This window comes from Manis javanica, chromosome 9 (genome assembly GCF_040802235.1).
Source record: "Manis javanica isolate MJ-LG chromosome 9, MJ_LKY, whole genome shotgun sequence".
Lineage (NCBI taxonomy): Eukaryota > Metazoa > Chordata > Mammalia > Pholidota > Manidae > Manis > Manis javanica.
The window spans coordinates 40,546,621-40,573,618 of NC_133164.1; the positions used below are offsets into that span (position 1 = coordinate 40,546,621).

The 26,998-nt window shown below is 36.4% G+C and overlaps 1 long non-coding RNA gene across 1 annotated transcript in view; it reads right to left on the reverse strand.

The window, feature by feature from the left end:
- LOC140843515 (uncharacterized) overlaps positions 1 to 26,998 on the reverse strand; it is a 170,465-nt gene that overhangs the window by 59,572 nt on the left and 83,895 nt on the right. The window contains exon 2 of the long non-coding RNA XR_012121355.1: positions 23,868 to 23,976. This is a non-coding gene — a long non-coding RNA (uncharacterized lncRNA). The remainder of the gene's footprint in view (positions 1 to 23,867; positions 23,977 to 26,998) is intronic.

Below are 26,998 nucleotides of genomic sequence, written 5' to 3' on the forward strand. Positions count from 1 at the left end.
CAACAAAAAGAAAGAAGGCTGAACTAGACTGCATACAGACCTCATGAACAGAGCAGACCTCACAAAACAGGGTAACATACGAAAACCTTAATCAGGTGGGAACAAAGCCCTTCTCCCATCCAGCTCACTGGTGGGAGGAAGAGAAATGGGGCAGGGAAGGGGTGGAAGACTACAACTCTTAAACACCCAGCCCTGGAGGTCTGCTTTCAGAGAAGAAACCTACACTGTGTGGTGCTCTGGATGTTGGGGATCTCAGACAGGTGGACTGCTTGAGAGACAGATTCCAGCCATTTGTGGAGGAGGAGATCCACAACCGGCCACTCTAAGACAAGGGAAAGACAGGAGGTCTGAGAAGCTTCCTAGCAGTGAGAGGGCTGCTGAAGGGGCGGGGTTTGCACGGAGTTTGCAGCGCAGGGAAGGAGAGATCTGGACAAGGTTGTCTGGGTATGCTCTAACCAGCCAGTTGGGAACTTTGAGGAGCTCCAGGTGCCCCATCCCCCTGGCTGTCTGCTCAGCTCCGAGGCTCCCCCACTGTGATATGCAGCCTGCTGTGCCCTCCTACTAATCTGCCAACACTGGGTCACAAATCTTCAGTCACTATGCTGGCACCAGGCCAGCCAGAGGGAGGCCCAGCCTTCAACAGCTAGAGACACAAAGCACAGAGGTTCACACCTGTGTGCTTGGCCCACTGGCTCTGACACCAGAGATAGGAACCACAGATGGGAATCAGGAAACAGATCATTCCTCCCCTCAGGCACCAGCTCCACTTGCCTATGAACCCCAACCTCACTCTATGGGCTGAGCAGCTACAGAGACTGGAGCTTCTGGGCACTAGTGGGCATCACACAGAAAAATGAAATGTCAAAAGAACATGGCTCAGACCAAAATCTCACAAACCCCAGAAAAAGGGTCAAATGAAACTGACCTCAACATTCTGCCTGAAAGAGAGTTCAAAATAAAAATCATAAACATCACTTTGGAGGTACAAAAAAATATTCAATAACTCAGGAACAAATTTAAGTGAGAGATTCAATAATTAAGAAATTCTATATCTGAAATGAAACACACAATGGAAGGATTTAAAAGCAGATTAGATGTAGCAGAAGAGACTGTAAATGGAATAGAAATTAGAGAAGAGGAATACAAAGAAGCTGAGGCACAAAGAGAATGAAAGAATATTGAGAGAACTGTGTGACCAATTCAAATGGAACAATATTCATATTATAGGGGTGCCAGAAGAAGAAGAGAGAGTAAATGGAATAGGAAGTGTCACTGAGGAGACAATTACTGAAAATTTCCCCTATCTGGGGAAGGAAATAGTCTCTTAGACCAGGGAGATGCACAGACCTCCCAACACAAGGGACCCAAAGAAGACAACATCAAGACATATAATAATTAAAATTACAAAGATCAAGGATAAAGACAGACTTTTAAAAGCAGCTACAGAGAGAATAAAGATCACATACAAAGGAAAACCCATCAGGCTATCATCAGACTTCTCAACAGAAACCTTACAGGCCAGAAGGGAGTGGCAAGATATACTTAATGCAATGAAGCCAAAGGGCCTGGAACCAAGAATACTATACCTGATAAGGTTATCATTTAAATTTGAAGGAGGGATTAAACAATTTTCAGATAAATAAAAGCTGAGAGAATTTACCTCCAATCCAGCTCTACAGTGGAGTTTGGAAGGCTCCTGTAGATGGAACTATTCCTAAAGCTAAATACATGTCACCCAAGGGATATAGACAAAGAGTATAGAATATGATTCATAACATACAAAGAATGGAAGAGGAAGAAAAGGGAGGGAAAAAAAAGAGAACCTTTAGGTTGTGTTTGTAATAGCAGATGAAGTGAGTTAAATTAGACTGTTAGATAGTAAGAACCTTTGGTAACTACGAATCTAAAGCCTGCAAGAACAATTAGTACATACCGTTCGATAATCACCCTGAATGTAAATGGTCTGAATGCATAATCAAAAGACATAGAGTCAATGAATGGATTAAAAAAAGGATCCATCTATATGCTGCCTACAAGAGACTCATTTCAAACCCAAAGACATAAACTGACTGAAAGTAAAGGGATGGAAAAAGATATTTCATTCACCTAACAGGGAGGAAAAAAAAAGGAGTTGCAGTACTTGTATGCAGACAAAATATATTTCAAAACAAAGAAAGTAACAACAGACAAAGAAGGACATTACATAATGAAAAAAGGGTCAGTCCAACAAGAGGATATAACTGTTATAAGTATAGATGCACCCAACACAGGATCACCTACATATGTCAAACAAATACTAACAGAATTAAAGGGGGAATGCATTCATTTTTGGAGATTTCAACACATCACTCACTTCAAAGGACAGATCAACCAGAAGAAAATAAGTAAAGACACAGAAGCACTGAACAACGTATTAGAACAGATGGACCTAAGGGACATCTACAGAACACTCCATCCAAACGCAACAGGATACACATTCTTCTCAAGTGCACATAGAACATTTTCAAGACTACATCATATACTAGGCCACAAAAAGAACCTCAGTAAATTAAAAAAGATTGAAATTGTACCAACCAGCTTCTCAGATCACAAAGGTAGGAAACTAGAAATAAATTACAAAAAGAAAATGAAAAAGCCAACAAACACATGGAGGCCAACTGACATGCTCCTAAATAATCAATGGATCAATGACCAAATAAAAACAGATCAAGCAACATATGGAGACAAATGACAACATGATTCAACAACACAATATTTGTGGGATGCAGAAAAGGCTGTGCGATGAGGGAAATATACTACAATACGTCTGACCTACCTCAAGAAAGAAGAACAATCCCAAATGAACAGTCTAAATACACAATTAATGAAACTATAAAAGGAAGAACAAATGAGGCCCAAAGTCAGTAGGAGAAGGGACATAATAAAGATTAAAGCAGAAATAAATAAAATTGAGAAGAATAAAACAATAGAAAGAATTAATGAAAGCAGGAGCTGGTTCTTTGAGAAAATAAACAAAATAGATAAGCCTCTAGCCAGATTTATCAAGAAAAAAAGAGAGTCTGCACACATAAATGGAATCAGAAATGAGAAAGGAAAAATCACTATGAACAACACAGAAATACAAAGAATTATGAGAGAATACTACGAAAAATCATATAGTAACAAACTGGATAACCTAGAAGAAATGGACAACTTTCTAGAAAAATACAACCTTCCAAGGCTGACCCAGAAAGAAACAGAAAATCTGAATAGAACAATTACCAGCAAAGAAATTGAATTGATAAAACTACCTAAGAACAAAACACCTGGACCAGCTGGTTTCACTGCTGAATTTTATCAAACATTTAGTAAAGACCTAATACTCATCCTTCTTAAAGTTTTCCAAAAAGTAGAAGAGGAGGGAATGCTCACAAACTCATTCTATGAGGCCAACATCACTCTACTACCAAACCAGGCAAAGACACAACAAAAAAAGAAAGTTACAGACCAATATCCCTGATGAACATAGATGCAAAAATACTCAACAAAATATTAACAAACTGAATTCAAAAATACATCAAAATGATCTTCAATCATGATCAAGTGGGATTCATCCCAAGGATGCAAGGATGGTACAACATCTTAAAATCCAGCAACACCATACAATACATCAACAAAAATAAGTCAAAAACCATATGATCATCTCCATAGATGCTGAAAAAGCACTTGGCAAAATTCAACATCCATTCATGATAAAAACTCTCAACAAAATGGGTAAAGAGGGCAAATACCTCAACATAATAGAGGCCATATATGACAAAACCACAGCCAACATTATACTTAACAGCAAAAAGCTGAAAGCTTTTCCTTTAAGATTAGGAACAATACAAGGATTCCAACTGTCCCCACTTTTATTCAACATAGTTCTGGAGGTCCTAGCCATGGCAATCAGACAACACAAAGAAATAAAAGGCATCCAGATAGGTAAGGAAGGAGTCAAACTGTCCATGTTTGCAGATGACATGATATTGTAGATAAAAAAAACCCTAAAGAATCCACTCCATAACTACTAGGTCTAATATCTGAATTCAGCAAAGTTGTGGGATACAAAATTAATACACAGAAATCTGTTGCATTGCTATACACTAAACAATGAACTAGCAGAAAGGGAAATCAGGAAAACAATTCAATTCACAATTGCATCACAAAGAATAAAATACCTCAGAATGAACCTAACCAAAGAAGTGAAAGACCTATACCCTGAAATTTACAAGACATTATTAAGAGAAATTAAAGAGGACACTAATAAATGGAAATTCATCCCATGCTCTTGACTAGAGAGTATTAATATTGTCAAAATGGCCATCCTGCCTAAAGCAATCTACAGATTCAATGAAATCCCTATCAAAATACTTAGAGCATTCTTCAATGAACTAGAGCAAATAGTTATAAAATTCACATGGAATGACAAAATACCCCAAATAGCCAAAGCAATTGTGAAAAGGAAGAATAAAGCAGGAGTAATTACACTCTCTGACTTTAAGCTCTACTACAAAGCCACAGTAATCAAGACAATTTGGTACAGGGACAAGAACAGACCCATAGACCAGTGAAACACAACAGAGAGTTCAGATATAAACTTAAGCATATGTGGTCAATTAATATACGATAAAGGAGCCATGGAAATACAACGGGGAAATGAGAGCCTCTTCAACAGCTGGTGTTGGCAAAACTGGACAGCTACATGTAAGAGAATGAAACTGGATTATTGTCCAAACCCCTCACACAAAAGTAAACTCAAAATGGATCAAAGACCTGAATGTAAGTCGTGAAACCATAAAACTCTTAGAAAAAAACATAGGCAAAATCTCTTAGACATAAACATGACCAACTTCTTCATGAACATATCTCCCTGGGGAAAGAACACAAAAGCAAAAATGAACATACGGGATTATATCAAACTAAAAAGCTTCTGTACAGCAAAGGATACCATCAGTAGAACAAAAAGACATCCTACAGTATTGGAGAGTATATTCATAAATGACATATCTGATAAGGGGTTGACATCTAAATTATATAAAAAGCTCATGCACCTCAACAAACAAAAACAAGTCAATTAAAAAATGGGCAGAGGAGCTGAACAGACACTTCTCCATAGAATAAATTCATATGGCCAACAAACATATGAAAAGATGCTCCACATTGCTGATCATCAGAGAAATGCAAATTAAAACCACAATGAGATATTACCTCACACCAGTTAGGATGGCCAACATCCAAAAGACAAACAACAAAGGCTGGCGATGATGTGGAGAAAGGGGAACCCTCCTACACTCCTGGTGGGAATGTAAACTAGTTCAACCATTGTGGAAAACTGTATGGAGGTTCCTCAAAAAAACTAAAAATAGAAATACCATTTGACCCAGGAATTCCACTCCTAGGAATTTACCCTAAGAATGCAGCAGCCCAGTTTGAAAAAGACATATGCACTCTTATGTTTATTGTAGCACTATTTACAATAGCCAAGAAATGGAGGCAACCTAAGTTTCCATCAGTAGATGAATGGATAAAGAAGATGTGGCACATATACACAATGATATATTATTCAGCCATATGAAGAAAGAAATCCTACCATTTGCAATAACATGGATGGACCTAGAGTGTATTGTGCTCAGTGAAATAAGCCAGGCAAAGAAAGACAAGTATCAAATGATTTCACTTGTCTGTGGAATATAACAACAAAGCAAAAATTGATGGAATTTAATTGCAGCAGACTCCCAGAACCCAAGAATGAACTAACAGTTATCAAAGGGGAACGGGCTGGGGACGGTGGGTGGGAAGGGAGAGATAAGGGGTAAACTGGGGCATTACAATTAGCACACATAATGTGGGGGGGGACATGGGAAGGCAGTATATACAGAGAAAACAAGTAGTGACTCTATAGCATCTTACCATGCTGATGGAAAGTGACTGTAATGAGGTATTTGGGCAGGACTTGATAATGGGGGAGTATAGTAACTATAATGTTGTTCAAATAATTGTACATTAATGATATAAAAAAAAATTCCAGGTAGGATCGGATCCACCCCTACACCAGAGCAAAAGCCATCCTAGCTTAGTGTGGATCATCCAGAGTGATCCCTGTTCTCATTACCATAGTGACTGGACAGGGTGATTCAGTAAGAATGAACAACAGGACTTGTTTTGGAAAGAGTAGTTCTCAGTTGCTTATGCCAGTTGTATCTGCAAACATGAGATCTGAGACCTAGAATTACCTGAGACATTTTGTTGTCATCTAGTGAAGTAATCTGGTATCAAGTCAAAAGAGAGGAAGATACAGTTAAAGGAAGACCAAAGAAATGGACCTGGGCATTAATCTATTTTTATCTAAAGTCAGCCATACCTGTGGATTTTCAGTACAGGTCATAATATCTCCCTGTTCTTTGAGGCGGGTTATGCTATGTTTCTGTTACTTGTTAAACTAGAAGTCTTAACTGCTTCAAAGAGAAATAATTCTGTCTTATTCAACTACATACTACCAACGTTTTTATATAGAATGTGCTTTTAAATTAATGAATTTAATCCAGAGGATTTTTTATTAATTGAGAATTTAAAAACAAAGGATGAGTTTTGTTTTCCTTTGAGTTCTATAGAACTTGCTAAAATTATATTTTATTTGAAGAGTTAGTTCCAAATTTTGTGTTTGGTTCTGTAATGTTGATAATGCTTGGTGTGTAAATGCCATACCAAAGGAGATTGACCTTAGCTTTGCTGCTATTTTCATCTAGTAAATGGAGCTTATTTACCTGTCTCTTTTGTTTTCATTTCTTTAATTTTTATGTTTCTATTATTTACACATATCTCCTCTGCATTTTTTTCTTGACCTGTGAACAATCCACTTTGAGAATATCTTGATTTTACAATTAATTGTATGGTTCCTTAGTACAGAGGTAGGTTACAGCTGATGATAATGAGTTTGCCTCTTATTGTGCTTGTGTTCTTGTCTCTAGAATCTTAGACATAATTACAAATTTCACTAAAAGACTTGATGTTTCACCTCCAGTGATAAGCTTTTATGTGTTGAGGTCAACTTCTAGCTTGCTAACATTTTCTTAATTAAAAGGGAAAAAAAGGAGAAAAAGAAAAACTTCTCACCTTAAATGGAGACACCATGACTCATGAACAACACTTTGCACCAAAAGCCCACTAATTTTTCCTGTTTTAGCCAATGAAACCAACTTACTATTACCATTATTATATATGCATGCTATTTTTGCATACTTTGAGTTTCCTAACAAGATACTACAGATCTCTTTTGTGGTCATATGACTGTACTGGTTCAAACCAGAGATACTCAATAATATTTCTGTATATTTTCTCATATATTATCATTTTTTAAAGAAAAACATGTTTTCCATATTGTATCATATGTTTAACAAACCTTCAAGTCCCAAACCCAAATTTATTTATTTTTCTTCATTTATTCAGAATTGAATAGTATCTTTATGAACCTAATTCTATAAGACAATAAATTATTCAATTATTTGGGAATTATTTTGACAGAAAATCAGTAGTTCACTTTGATGTACCTCCTGCTTTTCTGTTAAAAATCTTGATTTTTTAACACATACATATTTCATTTGATTTTTTAAATGTTCAGACAGTAACATAGCATAAATTTATTTGACTGCAGAGCCTATCTTTTATATTCTTGTGTTTTTCTTCATCATTTATACATATTTTCTATTGATCAGCCCTTAATATTTGCTTCTGTCTCCATCCCACAGCAATCTTATCTCTACATAATTACCTTCAAGCTCAAACCTCCATCATTCTAATTTGGTGACTTTTCCAATCCATACTGTGTTGTTGAGTATGACCATAATCTTTGTAAATAAGTGGCCACTTAACCACTGAACATAATCCAATCATACTCTCTCTAGTCAGTTGTCTTATTTATTCTCTACAGTAATTATTTAACTCAACACTTTCTCAATCAACACCTTTCTAAGATCCACTTCCATTCAAGTTTATTTCAGCATTTCACTTCTAACAAAATAACTATTATATATTATACTGAAGTTCACCATAACTTTAGAACATCTGAATGGTCTAACATCCCCACATTTTCTAAAGATTCCATGAAAGATAAATCAATGCAATTACTTTTCTATTCCAATGCCCTTACACCATCCTAGAGCCCTCACTCAATGAATTTTCTCATTAATATCTAGTATGTGCAAATACATTCTCTACCTCTATTTTTTCCCATCCAATTTAAATTTGCAAACATCTTTCCTATCTTAAGCAATAATAATGTTGTCTTCAACTCAAAACCAAGATTCCTGAGAAAATATCCCATTTAATAATCAACTAACAAAAATGGGTTCTACTAGATCTACTCTCATCTTTATAGCAACTCTTGCCAAAACCACCAACACCTTGCTGCTAAGTTTAAAAGACAGACTTTAGGTGAGATTCAAGATGGCGGCGTGAGAGGTGAGACAGAGAACTCCTGCCAAAACTACAAATAGTATAAAAATATAGTTAATTAATACAATTAACCATAAAATAGCAACAAGAAAGAAGGCTGAACCAGACTGCATACAGACCTCACGAATAGAGCAGACCTCACAAAAGAAGGTAATGTATCAAAGCCTTAATATGGCGGGACTCAAGCTCTTCCCCCACCCCAGCTCACATGCGGGAGGAAGAGAAATGGACCAGGGAGGGGGTGGAAGCCTGGGACTGCTGAACACCTAGCCCTGGAGATCTGCTTTGTGAGCAGAAACCTTCATTGTGTGGTGGTCTGGATGTTATGGAGCTCAGACCGGCAGAGTGCTTCACAGACTGAGATTCTGGCCATTTGCGGAGGATGGGATCCACATCTGGTTGCTCTGTATCAGAGGAAAGGTAGGCAATCTGAGAGGCTTTCTGGCAGCAAGAGGACTGCTGAAGGAGCGGGGTATGCACGTAGCTTGCTGCATGGGAGAAGGGAGAGCTGGACAAGGTTGTTTGGGTGCACTCTGCCAGCTGGTTGGGAACTTTGAGGAGCTCCAAGTGCTCCATCCCCCTGGCTGCCTACTCAGCTCCAGGGTCCCCCACTATGACAGGCAGCCTGCTGGGCTCTCCTCTTAGCCTGATGGCACCAGTTCGCAAAACCACAGTCACTGCCCTGCTGTCACGCCAGCCAGAGGGAGGCCCTACCTACAACAGCTAGAGATGCAAAGCACAGAGGCTTAAACTTGTGGGCTTTGCCCACTGGATCTGACACTGGAGACAGGCACTGCAGATGGGAATCAGGAAATAGATCTTTCTTCCCCCCAGGCACCAGCTCTGCTCCTCTCTGACCCCATACCTCACTCTAGGAGCTGAGCAGCCCCAGAAACTGGAACTTCTGGGCACTACAGGGCACCACACAGAAACATGAAATGTCAAAAGAACATGGTTCATACCAAAATCTCACAAACCCCAGAAAAAGGGCCAAATGAAACTGAACTAACCAATCTGCCTGAAAGAGAGTTCAAAATAAAAATAATAAACATCACTTTGGAGGTACAAAAAAATATTGAAGGACTCAGGAACAAATTTAAGTCACCAATTCAATCATTAAGAAATTCCATATCTAAAATGAAACATACAATGGAGGGATTTAAAAGCAGATTAGATGTAGTAGAAGATACAGTAAATGGAATACAAATTATAGAAGAGGAATACAAAGAAGCTGAGGCACAGGGAGAAAAACAGATCTCTAAGAATGAAAGAAAATTGAGAGAAATTTGTGACCAATCCAAAAGGAAAAATATTCACATTATAGGGGTACCAGAAGAAGAAGAGGAGAAAAAGGGATAGCAAGTATCATTGAGGAGGTAATTGCTGAAAAATTCCCCAATCTGGGGAAGGACATAGTCTCTCAGGCATGGAGATGCACAGATCTCCCAGCACAACAGACCCGGGGAAGACAACATCAAGACATATAATAATTACAATGGCAAATAGCAAGGATAGCAAGGATAAAGACAGACTTTTGTAAGCAGTTAGAGAGAGAAAAAAGATCACATACAAAGGAAAACCCATCAGGCTATCATCAGACTTATCAACAGAAACCTTACAGACCAGAAGGGAGTGGCATGACATATCTAATGCAATGAAGCAGAAGGGCTTTGAACCAAGAATACACTACCCAGAAAGGTAATCATTTGATTAAAAACTTGATGGAGGAATTAAACAATTTTCAGATAAGCAAAAGCTGAGAGAATTTACCTCAAACAAACCACCTCTACAGTGCATTTTTGAGGGACTCCTATAAATGGAAGTATTCCTAAGGCTAAATACATGTCACCTAAGGGATAGACAAAGAGTATAGAATATATTTCATAACATACAAAGAATGGAGGAGGAGGAAAAAAAAAAGAACCTTTAGATTGTGTTTGTAGTAGCATATGAAGTGAGTTAAATTAGACTGTTAGATAGTAAAGGAATTATCCTTGAACCTTTGGTAACCACAAATCTAAAGCTTGCAATGGAAATAAGTACATACTTATTGATAATCACCCTAAATGTAAATGGTCTGAATGCACCAAACAAAAGACATAGTCACTGAATGGATTAAAAAAAAGGCCCATCTATATGCTGCATACAAGAGAATCACTTCAAACATAAAGACATAAAATGAATGAAAGTAAAGTGATAGAAAAAGTTATTTCATGCAACTAATAGTGAGAAAAAAGCAAGAGTTGCAGTACTTGTATCAGATAAAATAGACTTCAAAACAAAGAAAGTAACAAGAGACAAAGAAGGACATTACATAATGATAAAAGGGTCAGTCCAAAAAGAGAATATAACTATTATAAATATCTATGCACCCAACACAGGATCACCTATATATGTGAAACAAATACTCATAGAATTAAAGGGAAAATAGAATGCAATGCATTAATTATAGTAGACTTCAACACACCATTCACTCCAAAGGACAGATCAACCAGACGGAAAATAAGTAAAGAGACAGAGACACTGAACAACATATTAGAACAGATGGACCTAACAGATAGCTACAGAACACTCCATCCAAAAGCAACAGGATACACATTCTTCTCAAGTGCACATGGAACATTTTCAAGAATATATCATACACAAGGCCACAAAAAGAACCTCAGTAAATTCACAAAGAATGAAATTGTACCAAACAGCTTCTCAGATGACAAAGATATGAAATTAGAAATAAATTACACAAAGAAAATGAAAAAGCCCACAAACACATGGAGTCTTAATAACAGGCTCCTAAATAATTAATGGATCAATGACCAAATAAAAGCAGAGATTAAGCAATATATGGAGACAAAGGACAACAATAATTCAACAATACAAAATCTGTGGGACACAGCAAAGGCCGTGCAAAGAGGGAAATATACTGCAATACAGACCTACTTTAAGAAAGAAGAACACTCACAAATGAACCATCTAAACTCACAATTAATGAAACTACAAAAGGAAGAACAAATGAGGCCCAAATTCAGTAGAAGGAGAGACATAATAAAGATTAAAGCAGAAATAAATAAAATTGAGAAGAATAAAACAATAGAAAGAATAAATGAAAGCAGGAGTTGGTTCATCGAGAAAATAAACAAAATAGATAAACCCCTAGACAGACTTATCAAAAAAAGAGAGTCTACAAACATAAACAGAATCAGGAATGAAAAAGGAAAAAATCAGGACAGACACAACAGAAATATAAAGAATTATGAGAGAATACTATGAAAAACTATATGGTAACAAACAGGATAATGTAGAAGAAATGGACAACTTTCTAGAAAAATATAACCTTCCAAGGCTGACCCAGTAAGAAAGAGAATATCTCAATAAAGCAATCACCAGCAATGAAATGGAATTGGTAACCAAATACCTATCTAAGAACAAAACTCCTGGACCAGATGGTTTCACTGAGGAATTGTATCGAACATTTAGTGAAGACCTAATACCCATCCTCCTTAAAGTTTTCCAAAATGTAGAAGAGGGAATGCTCTCAAACTCATTCTATGAGGCCAACATCATTCTAATACCAAAACCAGGCAAAGACACCACAAAAAAAGAAAATTACATACCAATATCCCTGATGAGCATAGATGCAAAAATACTCAACAAAATATTAGCAAACTGAACTCATAAATACATCAAAATGAGCATCCACCATGATCAAATGGGATTCATTCCAGGGATGCAAGGATGGTACAACATTCAAAAATCCATCAACATCATCCACTACATCAACAAAAATAAGTCAAAAACCATATGATCATCTCTACAGATGCTGAAAAAGCATTCAACAAAATTCAACATCCATTCATGATGAAAATTCTCAAAAAAATGGGTGTAGAGGGCCAGTACCTCAACATAATAAAGGCCATATATAACAAACCCACAGCCAACATCATACTTACTAGCAAGAAGCTGAAAACTTTTCTTTTAAGATCAGGAACAAGAGAAGGATGCACAATCTCCACTTTTATTCAACATGGTTCTGCAGGTCCTATCCACAGCAATCAGACAATGCAAAGAAATAAAAGGCATTCACAGTGGTATGGAAGAAGTCAAACTGTCCCTGTTTGTAGATGACATGATATTTTACACAAAAAACTCTAAAGAATCCACTCCAAAACTACTAGATCTAATATCTGAATTCAGCAAAGTTGCAGGATATAAAAGTAATCCACAGAAATCTGTTGCATTCCTATGCACTAATGATGGACTGGAAGAAAGAGAATTCAACAAGGTACTTTTAAGAGAAATTAAAGAGGACACTAATAAATGGAAATTCATCCCACGCTCTTGGCTAGGAAGTATTAATATTGTCAAAATGGCCATTCTGCCTAAAGCAATCTACATATTCAATGCAATCTCTATCAAAATACCTACAGCATTCTTCAATGAACTAGAGCAAATAGTTCTAAAATTCATATGGATCCACAAAAGACCCCAAATAGCCAATGCAATTCTGAGAAGGAAGAACTAAAGTCGAGGGAATTAAGCACCCTGACTTCAAGCACCACTACAAAGCCACAGTAATCAAGACAATTTGGTACTGGCAGAAGAACAAAACCATAGACCAGTGGAACAGAATAGAGAGCCCAGATATAAACCCAAGCATATATGGTCAATTAATATACAAAAAAGGAGTCATGGATATACAATGGAGAAGTGACAGCTCCTTCAACAACTGGTGCTTGCAAAACTGGACAGCTAAATGATAGAGAATGAAACTGGATTATTCTCTAACTTCACACACAAAATAAAACGCAAAATGTGAGTTATGAAACCATAAAAGTCTTAGAAAAAAACATACGCAAAAATCTCTTGAACAAAAACATGAGCAACTTCTTCATGAGCATATCTGCTTGCGCAAGTGAAGCAAAAGTAAAAATGAACAAGTTGGACTATATCAAACTAAAAAGCTTCTGTACAGCAAAGGACACTATCAGTAGAACAAAAAGATCATACAGTACGGGAGAATATATTCATAAATGACATATCCGATAAGGGGATGTCATCCAAATTATGTAAAGAGCTCATGCACCTCAACAAACAAAAAGCAAATAATCCGATTAAAAAATGGGCAGAGGAGACTTGGATTAAAGAAGGTGGTGTGAGAGGAGAGACAGAGGCTTCCTCCTAAAACTGGATACAATTAGAAAAATTACTTGGCGCAACTAATCCTGAGAGCAACAGGAAAGAGGATGCGTCAGAATGCATAAACCTGGAGAAAAGAGCAGACCTCAGCGAACGGGTTAACATACCAGAGCTGTGGCTCCACGGGACCCGAGCCCCTCCTCCACCCCAGCTCACAGGCAGGAGGAAGAGAAATGGTGCAGGGAGGGAGAGGAAGGCTTGGGACTGCTGAATACCCAGCTCAAGAGATCTGCTCTGGGAGCACAAACCTACATTTCATGGTGCTTTCATGAGACTCACATGACTACTGGGTTGGAAAGTTAATATAGAAAGAGTTCCTGGGGAGACTAGGCTTCTGGCTGCTTGTGGAAAACAGGGATCCATATCTGGCTGCTCTGGGACAAAAATATATACCTGTGTGCCCGGCCCACTGGCTCAAGCAGTGGAGACAGGCACAGGAGCCAGGAGGCAGGGAACAGCTCTTTCCTACCCCCAGTACGGCTCCCCTGCGACCCCCAACATTACTTCAGGGGCTGAGCAGCACCAGAATAGAGCTTCTGGACACTAGAGGGTGCCATATGCAAACATGAAATGCCAAAGGAACCATGTCCAGAGTAACATTGTTAATACAACTCCCAAGAAAGATTTAAATGATATGAACTCATGACACTTCCTGAAAGGGAGTTCAAAATAAAAATAATCAACATCCTAATGGAGGTACGGAAAGACATCCAAGAACTCCGGAATGAATTTAGGTCAGAGATCCAATCATTAAAGAACCTGGTGGACGGTATTAAAAGCAGGTTGCATACGGTGGAGGAGACAATAAATGAAATAGAAACAAGAGAAGAGGAATACAAAGAAGCTGAGGAACAGAGAGGAAAAAGGATCTCTAAAATTGAAAGAATATTGAGAGAACTGTGTGACCAATCCAAGCGGAACAATATTCACATTATAGGGATACCAGAAGAAGAAGAGAGAGAAAAAGGGATAGAAAGTGTCTTTGAGGAGGTAGTTGCTGAAAACTTCCCCAATCTGGGGGAGGACATAGTCTCTTAGGCCATGGAGATTCACAGATCCCTCTACACAAGGGACCCAAGGAAGACAACACCAAGACATATAGTAATTAAAATGGGAATGATCAAGGATAAGGACAGACTGTTAAAAGCAGGCAGATGCAGAAATAAGATCACATACAAAGGAAAATCCATCAGACAAACAACAAACTTCTCAGCAGAAACCTTACAGGCCAGAAGGGAGTGGCATGATGTATTTAATGCCATGAAGCAGAAGGGCCTGGAAACAAGATTTCTTTATCCAGCGAGATTATCATTTAAATTTGAAGGAGGGATTAAACAATTCCAGATAAGCAAAAGCTGAGAGAGTTTACCTCCCAGAAACCATCTCTGCAGTCTATTTTGGAGGGACTGCTATAGATGGAAGTGTTCTGAGGGTTGGATAGCTGTCACCAGAGGTAGTAAAATCATGGTAGGGAGGGTAGAGCAGCTAATTGCAAGGCAAATGCAAAATTAAATTGACTATCCCCAAAGCCAAACAAGGGATAGAGGAAAAGTATAGAATCTGATACCTAATATATAAAGAAGGAAGGAGAAAGAAAAAGGAGGAGAAATAGAAAAGAACCTTTAGATTGTTTGTAACAGCATACTAAGTGAGTTAAGTTAGACTCTTAGATAGTAAGGAAAGTAACCTGGAACCTTTGGTAAACACGAATATAAAGCCTGAAATGGCAATAAATACATACCTATCGATAATCACCCTAAATGTAAATGGACTGAATGCACCAATCAAAAGACATAGAGTCAATGAATTGAAAAAAAAAAAAACAAGACCCATCTATATACTGCTTACAAGAGACTCACCTCAAACCCAAAGACATGCACACACTAAAAGTCAAGGGATGGAAAAACATATTTCAGGCAAACAACAGCGAGAAGAAAGCAGGGGTTGCAGTACTAATATCAGACAAAATAGACTTCAAAATAAAGAAAGTAACAAAAGATAAAGAGGGACGCTACATAATGATAAAGGGCTCAGTCCAACAAGAGAATATAACCATTCTAAATATATATGCACCTAACACAGGAGTACCAGCATATGTGAAAAAAATACTAACAGAACTAAAGGAGGAAATTGACTGCAATGCATTCATTTTAGGAGACTTCAACACACCATTCACTCCAAAGGACAGATCCACCAGACAGAAAATAAGTAAGGACACGGAGGAACTGAACAACACAGTAGAACAGATGGACCTAATAGACATCAACAGAACTCTACACCCAAAAGCAACAGGATACACATTCTTCTCAAGTGCACATGGAACATTCTCCAGAATAGACCACATACTAAGCCACAAAAGGAGCCTCAGTAAATTCAAAAAGATTGAAATCCTACCAACTAACTTTTCAGACCACAAAGGCATAAAACTATAAATAAATTGTACCAGAAAAGGAAAAAGACTCACTAACACATGGAGGCTTAACAACACGCTTCTAAATAGTCAGTGGATCAATGACCAAATTAAAATGGAGTTCCAGCAATATATGGAAATAAATGACAACAACACAAAGCCCCAACTTCTGTGGGATGCAGCGAAAGCAGTCTTAAGAGGAAAGTATATAGCAATCCAGGCATATTTAAAGAAGGAAGAACAAATGCAAATGAATAGTCTAATGTCACAGTTATCAAAATTGGAAAAAGAAGAACAAATGAGGCCTAACGTCAGCAGAAGGAGGGACATAATAAAGATCAGAGAAGAAATAAATAAAATTGAGAAGAATAAAACAATAGCAAAAATCAATGAAACCAAGAGCTGGTTCTTTGAGAAAATAAACAAAATAGATAAACCTCTAGCCAGACTTATTAAGAGAAAAAGAGAATGAACAAACATAAACAGAATCAGAAATGAAAAGGAAACATCACGACGGACTCAACAGAAATACAAAGAATTATTAGAGATTACTATGAAAACCTATATGATAAGAAGATGGAATACCTAGAAGAAATGGACAACTTCCTAGAAAAATACAACCTTCCAAGACTGACCAGGGAAGAAACACAAAATCTAAACAAACCAATTACCAGCAAAGAAATTGAAGCGGTAATCAAAAAACTACCAAAGAACAAAACCCCTGGGCCAGATGGATTCACCTTGGAATTTTATCCGACATACAGGGAAGACATAATACCCATTCTCCTTAAAGTTTTCCAAAAAATAGAAGAGGAGGGAATACTCCCAAACTCATTCTATGAAGCCAACATCACTGTAATGCCAAAACCAGGCAAAGACCCCACCAAAAAAGAAAATTACAGACCAATCTCCCTGATGAACGTAGATGTAAAAATACTCAGTAAAATATTAGCAAACTGAATTCAAAAATACATCAAAAGGATCATACACCACAACCAAGTGGGATTCATCCCAGGGATGCAAGGATGGTACAACATTCGAAAATCCATCAACATCATCCACCACATAAACAAAAAGAAAGACAAAAAACACATGACCATCTCCATAGATGTTGAAAAAGCATTTGACAAAATTCAACATCTATTCATGATAAAAACTCTCAGCAAAATGGGTATAGAGAGCAAGTACCTCAACATAATAAAGGCCATATATGATAAACCCACAGCCAACATCACACTGAACAGTGATTAGCTGAAAGTTTTTCCCCTGAGATCAGGAACAAGACAGAGATGCCCACTTTCCCCACTGTTATTTAACATAGTACTGGAAGTCCTAGCCACAGCAATCAGACAAAACAAAGAATATAAGGAATCCTGATTGGTAAAGAAGAAGTTAAACTGTCACTATTTGCAAATGACATGATATTGTACATAAAAAACACTAAAGACTCCACTCCAAAACTACTAGAACTGATATCGGAATACAGCAAAGTTGCAGGATACAAAATTAACACACAGAAATCTGTGGCTTTCCTGTACACTAACAATGAGCCAATAGAAAGAGAAATCAGGAAAACAATTCCATTCACAATTACATCAAAAAGAATAAAATACCTAGGAATATACCTAACCAAAGAAGTGAAAGACCTGTACCCTGACAACTATAAGACACTCTTAAGATAAGTTAAAGTGGACACTAACAAATGGAAACTCATCCCATGCTCTTGGTTAGGAAGAATTAATATCGTCAAAATGGCCATCTTGCCCAAAGCAATATACAGATTTGATGCAATCCCCATTAAATTACCAACAACATTCTTGAACGAACTGGAAGAAATAATTCAAAAATTCATTTGGAAAAACCAAAGACCCCAAATAGCCAAAGCAATCCTGAGAAAGAAGAATAAAGTGGCGGGGATATCACTCCCCAACTTCAAGCTCTACTACAAAGCCATAGTAATCAAGAAAATTTGGTACTGCCACAAGAACAGAGCCACAGACCAGTGGAACAGATTAGAGACTCCAGACATTCACCCAAACATATGTGGTCAATTAATATTCGATAAAGGAGCCATGGCCATACAATGGGGAAATGACAGTCTCTTCAACAGATGGTGCTGGCAGAACTGGACAGCTACATGTAAGAGAACGAAATTCTTTCACTTTCTAACCCCATACACAAAAGTAAATTCAAAATGGATCAAAGACCTGAATGTAAATCATGAAACCATAAAACTCTTAGAAAAAAACATAGGCAAAAATCTCCTGGATGTGAACATTAGCGACTTCTTCATGAATATATTGCCCCGTGCAAGGTAAACAAAAGAAAAAATGAACAAGTGGGACTATATCTAGCTGAAAAGCTTCTGTACAGCAAAGGACACCATCAATTGAACAAAAAGGTACCCTACTGTATGGGAGAATATTTTCGTAAATGACAGATCCGATAAAGGCTTGACATCCAAAATATATAAAGAGCTCACACTCCTCAACAAACAAAAAACAAATAATCCAATAAATAAATGGGCAGAGGAGTTGAACAGACAGTTCTCCAAAGAAGAAATTCAGATGGCCAATAGACACATGAAAAGATGCTCCACATCGCTAGTTATCAGAGAAATGTAAATTAAAACCACAATGAGATATCACCTTACATCAGTAAGGATGGCCAACATCCAAAAGACAAACAACATCAAATGTTGGCGAGGTTGCGGAGAAAGGCGAACCCACCTACTCTGTTGGTGGGAATGTAAATTACTTCAACCATTGTGGAAAGCAGTATGGAGGTTCCTCAAAATGCTCAAAATAGACTTAACATTTGACCCAGGAATTCCACTTCTAGGAATTTACCCTAAGGATGCAGCACTTCAGTTTGAAAAAGACAGATGCACCCCTATGTTTATCGCAGCACTATTTACAATAGCCAAGAATTGGAAGCAACCTAAGTGTCCATCAGTAGATGAGTGGATAAAGAAGATGTGGTACATATACACAATGGAATATCATTCAGCCATAAGAAGAAAACAAATCCTAACATTTGCAACAACATGGATGGAGCTAGAGTGTGTTATACTCAGTGAAATAAGCCAAATGGAGAAAAATAAATACCAAATGATTTCACTCATCTGTGGAGTATCAGAACAAAAGAAAAACTGAAGGAACAAAACAGCAGCAGAATCACAGAACCCAAGAATGGACTAACAGTTATCAAAGGGAAAGAGACTGGGGAGAATGGGAGGGTAGGGAGGGATAAGGGGCGGGGAAGAAAAAAGGAGGTATTATGATTAGCATGTATAATGTAGGGGGTGGGGGATAGGGGAGGGCTTTGCAACACAGAGAAGACAAGTAGTGATTCTACAACATCTTAGTATGCTGATGGACAGTCACTGTAATGGGGTTTGTTGGGGGGGACTTGGGGTAGGGGAGAGCCTAGTAAACATAATGTTCTTCAAAAAAATAAAAATTAATTAATTAATTATCAAAAAAAAAATGGGCAGAGGAGCTGAACAGACACTTCTCCAAAGAAGAAATTCAGAAGGCCAACAGGCAAAATGAAAAGATGTTCCACATTGCTAATCATCAGAGAAATGCAAATTAAAACCACAATGAGCTATCACCTCACACCAGTTAGGATGGCCAACATCCAAAAGACAAACAACAACAAATGTTCGCAAGGATGTGGAGAAAGGGGAACCCTCCTACACTGCTGGTGGGAATGTAAACTAGTTCAATCATTGTGGAAAGCACTATGGAGTTTCCTCAAAAAACTCAAAACAGAAATTCCATTTGACCCGGGAATTTCACTCCTGGGAATTTACCCTAAGAATGCAGAAGCCCAGTTTCAAAAAGACATATGAACCCCTATGTTTATTGTAGCACTATTTACAACAGCCAGGAAATGGAAGCAACCTAAGTGTCCATCAGTAGATAAATGGATAAAGAAATGTGGTACATATACACAATGGAATATTATTCAGCCATAAGAAGAAAACAAATCCTACCAGTTGCAACAACATGTATGGAGTTAGAGGGTATTATGTTCAGTGAAATAAGCCAGGTGGAGATAAACAAGTTTCAAATGATTTCATTCATCTGTGGAGTATAAGAACAAAACAAAAACTGAAGTAACAAAACAGCATCAGACTCACAGAACCCAAAAATGGACTAACAATTACCAAAGGGAAAGGGACTGGAGAGAATGGGTAGAAAGGAGGGATAAGGGAGAAAAAGGGGCATTACCATTAGCACACATAGTGTAGCGGGAATGGGGACATGGGAAAGGCAGTATACACAGAGAAGACAAGTAGTGATTCTATAGCATCTTACCACGCTGATAGACAGTGACTGCAATGGGGTATGTGATGGGGACTTGATTAACAGGGGGAGTCTAGTAACCATAATGTTGTTCAAGTAATTGTATATTAACAATACCAAAATAAAATAATAAAATAAAATAAAATAAAGACTTCAGGTCTACTCTTACTGAAAAATCTGTATATGACAAATTTTATCAAATCCTCATCTTAGAGTAGGCTTTTCCATTAGATGTATGCAGAATAGTATTTCTCCAGTACTTTGTTTAAATATGTTATTGTTTGAACTGTATCTTCCTCAAATCATGGTGAATTTCTATCTTTTCCTAGTTGTGAACATGTGTTTTATTTGGGAATCTGAAAAAAAGTTATTAGCCAGTTCATATTCCATTTGAGAAAACATGATTTTATTTGGAATGAAGATCTTTGCAGGTAATCCAGTTGAGGTTACTATGTTAGTCCCAGTCAAATACAATTGGTGTTCAAATAAAAAACGGAAATTTGGACAGAGACAAGGACACGAAGAGCTGTAAGACAGCCACATAATGACAGACGTAGGCTGGACCAATGATATGCAACCCTAGGATCACCGGCCACCACCGAAAGTCAGTCTCAAACAGGGTATGGCCCTGCTGGTACTGTGATTTCAGGTTTCTATTCTCTAGAACTTTGAGACATAAATTTCTGATATGTTAACCATCCAGTGTGTGGAACTCTGTTATGCAGCACTAGCAAACTAATACAGATGCTGTTTTGTTGGCCTCTATCTTTGGCTTTCTTCTGTTCTGAATCTTCATATTCTCCATGTATCATCTTACCAATCACAGTGGCTTCAATTACCATCAACACTGGGAAAAAATTTTTACGTGGCTTTTAATGTTTGTAGGCTTGTTTTTTTAAGGTTCATTGCTTTACATGTGCCCCATTCTCCATATCATAGGCATGCTAGGCATGCTAGTCTTTTGCAGAGGGACTAAGAGCATGGTTTTGCAGATGAGGAACCAGATCTAAAAGCTAGTTGCCTTTGGCAAAGCCACTAAACTTTTTAAGTTTCAATATCCAGGTCTGTAAAACAAAGTTATAAAAGTACCCAACAATGCTACTCTGTAACTATCCCATCAGTCTCTGACTTGCTCTGTTCTTTTATAGAGCATAACTATGGTTTTCCAGTTCTGGATCTTGGATGTATGGAAAAAAATTCATACTCTAAATGGTGGCAGAAAAAGTTTATCGTGTGTCATGTATTTTCTTTTTCTTAATTGCTCTCTCATTTTGTTCTTTGTAAAGGTCCAGATAAAAATTACTAATTTGATAAAGTGCCAACACAGCACAAATTGCCAATTAGCCGATAATTTTTTATTACAAGCAATAACTTTTACATGGAACCATTTAAAATAGGTTTGATTTGTGATTTAATGGTTCCCAGTGAACATCAACAATTGAAAATTTTTAATAATCTATTTTAATAGATTTCTACTAAGACACAATTCAGTATTTACTATCAACTATGTTAGTACACTTCCTGATTATGATTTACCTTTCCTGCTGATTGTTTAAAAACTGAAAATTCTTTCTTAATATATTTAAATTATTCAGATTTTTGTTGTTGACATTCTGTTTGAATTTGTACTAGTGTTTGCCCACAGGAATTACAAAGTAATTTACATAACTTTTTTATGCCCATCTACAGAGTTAAAGAGTTTATGTCGTACTTTTTCCAGGATTTTTAATTAAAGATTTTATAAGTATATACACATATAGGACAAAAATGCATTAATAGAAATTATAAAGTTTACTGGTTCCACCTAGTGGCAATACAAAGCAGTTAAAAATAAAATTAACACTAAAAAATAGTAAAAGGTTATATATAATGATTTGCAAGTTTAGTTATATGACTTTTCTATAAAGGTGTATATCCAGTGCTTAAAACAAAACCCACTATTTAAAAACTCATAAATGAATTTTAGATTTCTATAATAATTATTGTCTAATAAAATAAATCTTTTTTCTTATTTTAGAAGAGCTGTCTGAGCAATAAAGAGCTAACTGAAATATTATCTCTTGGTACTGTAGCTTTTTTTACTTAACTTTTCTACTAATTAAGAATATGTTTTCCTCCACATATCTATCAAATGCCATTCATTGAGCTTCTGGGACCTGAATAAATAGCCATAAGGATGCTTATAAGTGATGCAAAACAAAAACACGTAAGTGTACAAGATAATGTGGTAATTTTTATATAGAAATTCATCTTTATTCTGAGCTAATTATATACACTGTTTTCAACAACCATTTTATTAGCAAAACCCCTATTATTTTCTATGAAATAACATTCAAGTAGATAAAAAATTTTTATAATGACAAAAAAAATACTAAATTATGTTTCCTTTGAATTGCATAATTAGTTATGGTATCCCACCCAAAGTTTGTTCATCATTCAGAAGTATGATAAGATAATGATATATGAATAAATTATTTTTTCCAGTAGAAATATCTTTAGAACACCTATCACAGAAAATTATTTTTCTTGCTCTGCTTCAATAGCACTTTTGAGGTTCTTATGAAAGCTATTTATGCCTTACAACTAAATTTATTTTTATTGTCTAATGTCTGCAAAATTTCAAACTGTACACAGTGTATTTTATCATAGGAAAATCTTTCCAGTTTAGTTATGACAAACTGAGTTTTATACGATGTGCCAATATATCTGATCTGTATATAAAACACACTGCTAAGAAAAAGAACATTTCCACATAATATTGGATATCATTAACTAACCTTTTAGATGTTTTAAGAGAAGAAAATAAAAGGAAAATTACAGCTGGGTATTCTTTTTTTTCAGACAGGAATAACATTGTACATTAGGCAAAAGGAATAAAAAATCCTCTGTGTGTCAACTTTTAATCTTGCTTGTTTAATTAATTTTACATATAAAAGCAAATGACTAAAAACCATTTTGTGGTAGCAAATTACCATTTCTACCTATGCAGCTTTCTGTAGATAAGCTAACCACATCCTTTTATAGCTGTCACAACTGTGAGGACGTAATGCTGCAATCACTGAACACCAGAGGAGAAATAAGGGGTACAAAAAATATCCTTATAGTCTTACTATAATTTCATATTAAATTACACTGAATCATGAAGGATGCAAGCATAGACAGGTAATAAGTTATTTGAACTAAAATACTAATCCAATACACTTAATTATTGTGGGTTGTTTACATTTCAATGTAAATGTGTAAGTGATGCCCATTTTTAAATCTTATTATGTAATCCTATTACTTGATGACAAGGAAAATTACAAATGTAAATATCATGACTATAAAGTAGACATACACAGCAAGATTTATACCAGAAAGTACGCCCTACTCCTCTCAGAAGGGAGAAGAGAGAGAAAGAGAGAGAACCTATGAAAAATGCCTAGGTTTTAAATAACCATTACCTCTTAGATAAATTAAATATGTAGAATTAAACATACCTGAAACATGCAAAATTTCTGCAAAAATAGGTCTTCCTACTTCTTCAGAGAAAAATGTCCACTCTAAAAGGTCTTCTATCTGATGATGTGTTCCAAACCACAGATTAACCTAAATATGAATACAAAGTATGATAACAACTTTGAATAATTAATATTCTTCATACTAAAATTAGTTTGTAAAAAGTAGAATCTGTTTTTAATTCCAAGTTCTCAGAATTTATCAGAGGCATGCTCTTGTCTCAGAGCATTTATATCTCTGTTCCTATGCCTGAATATGTCTTTCCCTCAAATGCTCATATGTCTTTTCCCATCATGACCTCTAGGAACTTATTCAAATATGCCTGTCCAGTTAGGCCTCCCCTGATATTTGTATTAAAATTTACGCTTTGAAAGTGAACGAAGACCACAATCTCTCCAATGATGTCCCCAATACTCTTTTTTTTAATTTAGGTATTATTGATATAAACTCTTATGAGGGTTTCACATGAAAAACAATGAGGTTACTACATTTACCCATATTATTGAGCCCTCCCATACCCCATTGCAGTGACCAATACTCTTAATTGTTTCCCATCTTTATTTTTCTATAGCATTAATGACCGTCTGAAACTCTACAGAAGTTTTGTGTATACTTAACATATGGCTTGTCCACCTTCACTGAAATGTAAGCTCCTGAAGAGTAGAACTTTTTTAAATACTGGATTGTAGATTATAGAATACTGTTTGTCAGATAGATATATGTTAGCAAATTATGGGCTCTTCAGATAAATAAATGATTTACCTAATGATGTGTTGTAAACAAGCTCCCCAGGGGCTCCTCCTGTACTGATTATAGCTCACATGCAGGAGACTGCAGAGACGTATCCTCTAGAGACTCTCAGAGGCAGTTTCCTTGCATCCTGCCCTTTCCTCTCTCCACTAGGTATGGACCTCCCTCAAAGTCCACACCTTTAATCTCTAAATTTTTCTTTTATTTCACTTTGAAACCTCATCAATTTCCAGAACTTCTAAAGCTTCCACAACACCAACAAGTAAAATGATTCCAATTGACACACATATGTGCATGTGCGGATACACACACTATACTGCAAAATAGTTTTCCAGCATTTCAAAATTAACATATAATTCACATACTATAAAATTCACCTTTTAAAGTATGAAATGCATAGGGTATCAGTATTCTTAGAATTTCCAGTATATTCACTATATTTTTGCAACGATCACTACTATCTAAGTCAGAACATTTTCATCACAGCGAAAAGAAATGCTTTACCCATTATCATTACCTCCCCATCTCCCTTTCTCCTGTCCCTTGGCAACCATAATCTACTCTTTGTCTCTTTGGATTTGCATATTTCAGAAATTTCCTATGAGTGGAATGATACACAGGCCTTTTGTGTCTGGCTTCTTTTACTTAGCATAGTGTTTTCAAGGTTCTCCCATGATGTAGCATATGTCAGCACTTCATCCCTTTTTGTGGCTGACTAACATTCCATTCTATGGATACAACATATCTGGTTTATATATTCATGGATTCCATTGATGAGAATCTTTGGTGAAACAAGGGGACCCAACAGTAGTTTGTGTCAGGCAGGTCACCAAAACCAATGGCTAAAAGAAGAGTTCATCATGTACTCTCCCTTTGAACCTCTATAATTGATTTACTTTCAAATAAGATGAAAACTTCAAATAATTTTTTTCTGTTTCACCATGTCATTAACATGGGTGACCAGCATGAAAACAACTGAATATCCTATATCCTAGGAATAATCCTAAGAACCCTGCTAATTGTTCTGAATGTAATAAATTAATTTACTTCTAAGTCTTACAAATATCTAGCTGTTAAGAGCATTCTCATCATAACTGACATAACCAATGCCTCGGTTGCCAAAGGGAGCTAAGTAATCAAAGAGTCCCTCAAAGAAACAAATCTGAAAATTTGTGAAACCTCTAAAATTTGAATTATCCTAGTTTCTAGCAAGATTTTTAAAAAGCAAATGAGGGGGATCCAGGTTCAGGGAAAGCATCATGTTGAGAATACTAGATTTAGTCTGCTGAATAACTGACTCATTTTCTCCTCTCAATTTCTAGAGGAGACAGAATTTAAAAGCCACTTAGTTATGAGAGCTTCTAATGCTACCAACTGCACTAAGATCCCGCCCAGATATCAAGACATTCACCAAACCTTCCAAGCCAAAAACAAACACACACTCACACACACACTTTCTAAGTCTCCATTTGAGGAAATTTCAACTTTTAGTTTTTCACTGTTCACAGAAGTATTTTAAATAATAACGGAAAAATTCTAAAAGATATTTTATTAATGAGTTAATGAAAAGAGGGAAAATGAAAACCACTGACAGGAAAAACAGGTGAAAATTTAAGTACAGGTTTCCACATATTAAACTGTGTTTGCTGATAGTTCATTTTATACTGGTCGAATTGATTGTGATAGTATTATTTTCTCACCAAACATTTTCATTTTGGTATAGTGGCATGACCATTCCTCCTGGAAAATATACTTTTCAATGTGTATTACTTGTTCACCTACATTCCTCATTTATTTGTCCATCTCAGCTCAGAACATTAAAATGACTCAGCTTGCCTGTGAAAATAGAAGCTAAGAGCAAATAAATATCCAAACTAAGTTGCTGACTGCCAATAATTCACTCTGATGCTTTTGGCTTTAAAATTTCTTATTGACAAGCCACATTTCTACTACATAACTTTCGGCTACTAGCAAACTAAATTATTAAAAATAATCTAGAATAACTCATTTTGAAATCAATTGCTTTATCTCTAAACAGGCCTCTCACCCTTTCTCTTTCTCTCTCACCTTCCCTCTCTCTTCCCTCTGTTTAGTAGTTTATTAACCTTCTTTACAATATAATTTTTTTAAGTACTCAGTAGTCTCTTCATTTCATGGGAATTATAATTAGAGTACTCTTGGGCTATCACATACACTGTGTAGTATTCACCAATGCAAAACTGCTATGATGAATTTTATTAGCTTGTCATGTTTATGGAAAAAAAACCCTGAAGCCCAGGGAATTAAACAGCAGAAATATAAACAAGATTATGAGATCACTTTATTCCTTATCTTCCTTTCATTATATCAAGTGATAGTATAA